This window comes from Brachyhypopomus gauderio, unplaced genomic scaffold (assembly GCF_052324685.1).
Source record: "Brachyhypopomus gauderio isolate BG-103 unplaced genomic scaffold, BGAUD_0.2 sc63, whole genome shotgun sequence".
Taxonomy (NCBI): domain Eukaryota; kingdom Metazoa; phylum Chordata; class Actinopteri; order Gymnotiformes; family Hypopomidae; genus Brachyhypopomus; species Brachyhypopomus gauderio.
This window is the reverse complement of record NW_027506884.1, coordinates 1,412,947-1,415,446: the sequence shown is the minus strand read 5'-3', so window position 1 is coordinate 1,415,446 and position 2,500 is coordinate 1,412,947.

Sequence of the window (2,500 nt, the reverse complement as noted above, 5' to 3'; positions counted from 1 at the left end):
TGTGTGCGTGTATGTGAGCATATGCATTTCCCATCAGACTGGCCAAAGTCTTTGCACACTTCTCCTAATCTACCACACATGACCAACACAAAACAGGCCGCACTTTATCCCCGAGGGCCCCATTAATGTATGTGCTTCATACAATCAGAGGAAAACAGAAGGATTTATACAAATAAACCCTTGGACTTGACTACACACTGTATACGATATAAGTGGACATGATATAAGACTAGCTCCCCACTACGCGTGAACCTTCGAGGGGCTTCTCCACGGCCACGTGTGCAGCAGCTACGTTAGAGCTCAGAGCTGCTGAAGCCTCCATTTTGATTTGGAACATGGACACCATCAGAATCATCTGCTGCAGGAACACAGGAGCTCCAAAACACACGGGCTGAACACGTGGGCTGAACACATGGGCTGAACACGCGGGCTGAACACGCAGGCTGAACACACGAGCTGGGAGTCGCAGTCATACCAGCAACTTTAATGTTGCACCCTTCAAAAAAATTTTAAAAAGAAAAAATAAGTTGAAGCGTTCAGGTTTTCCTTCGCACAAGCGCCCTTCTTTACGCAGCGCGGAGATACACGTTTGTCCTCCGTCTTCCGGCTGCGCTCTGAAAGAGGCGAGAGAAAGAGGGGGGGGGGGGCACCCATCAAAAGAGAGGAGGACGGGCAGGAGGAGAAGCAGGCTTACAAAACGAGAGTGACAGAAAGAAAGGAGGAGAAGGAGGCACGTTGGCAGCGGGCGCGAGGGCGGTTTGAAAAGCTGGCACGCTGCACGCCAGTCTGCCAGACAGGGCCAGCAGCAGCACCTCCACACACACGCAGCCCTTAGTGTCTCGCCCGGCATCTCACGCCGTCTCCATTCTGGCCCTAGTGCGCTACTTCATAGTCTGCTGCTTCAAATACAATCATTATTAACGGGGCTGTTAGCCACACTGGGCAGGCCTTCAGTCTCTGAGAAGAATTCTCCAGAACTCCAGAGGAACGTATATGTTCATAGCTACAGAACTGTCCACATGGTAACACGGTCCAGGGCAGTATGCAAGATGATTTATAAAATGAATTATATTTAATAATAATTAAATGACAGCAAAAGTAAATAATTACAATTACTAATCACTTGACATTAGGATGTCCCATTTTACGCTGACATGCGACTACACGGTGCAGGAGCGAGCTTCACTCCGTTGCGTTGTGCTGTTGTTTTAATCGTTAGCGTGAACGGGCCCTTCACACACGAGCAGAGCGGGGCTACGGTTGCTATGGTTGCTGAAGATCCTTTAGATCACTGCTAAGTGTTATATAGTGTTATATGAAGAAATTGTTTAATAATCTCAAATTAACTAAAAGAAACTAAAATTAAGTCAGAAAGCGCACCAGTGTTTAGTGTCTCAAAGGAGGAAATCAACATTTTTATAAATCCTTTAAAGAATAATCATTATAGAGTAAGTGCATCTGTGGCTATTTAAAAACCAGAAAAAGATGTTAAAACCGTATCAGCACGTAAAACCACTTCCCACTGAGGGGCGGTGGGCGTCTTTTTATTGAAGCTGGAGTGGGCAGGATTAATGGACTCAGCGTCTCTGGGTGTATCTCAGTCCGTCATGTCCACGTTTCCGACATGCAGGAAGAGGAATGAGGAAAACCAGCTTTCGTGACCTGAACGGTGAACTTCCTGCTTCCTGTGGCACAAACCCGACACAGAGATCACCGCGGCGTTAGTGAATCGGTCTGCCGCTTCTGCACAAAACACGCTTGGCCCGACGGTGCGGTGCGTAGACTTGGAAGGGTACGTGGTTGTGGGGCCCAGATTCACAGACTAGACACACTAGAAGACAGAAGTGCTGTGGAACCCAGACAAACGGTTCCTCACACTGTGGTTCCTCAGACTTGCTCCGTACACAGACGATTACGCGGGGCCGTGCTAAGATGCGTAGTGTCCTGCTCAGCTCACTAAGGAAGTGTTACGTTTCCCAGATATCGACACCTCTAAAGGTTGGTGAAATTATTCCAAGATCATTCTGCTAGTGTGAAAGATGGATTTCATGCATGACAAGACTTTAACACACCATCAGTGTTCCTTTCTTTACGGAGAGGAAAGAAAAACAACACAACAAAACAACAACAGCTGTACTGCCTTTATTAAGCTAGATCTCTCCGTCACTGTCTGAGTGTCTCTCTCTCTCTCTCTCTCTCTCTCTCCCTCTCTCTCTCTCCCTCTCTCTCTCTCCCTCTCTTTCTCCACTATCGCCCGACATCCTGGGCAGCCTCTGCACTGGCCCTGGCTCTGTCAGCCATGCGAGCAGACACATGTTCCTAACATGACTGTGTGAGAATACGAGTGCCATGAGAAGACTCTCCAAATATTCCTGATGCTGGAGACGCTATCCATCACTTTTACACACGCACGCACGCACGCACGCACGCACGCACACACGCACACACGCACACACACACACACACACACTCAGACAGCTCTGGACCAAACACATGAACC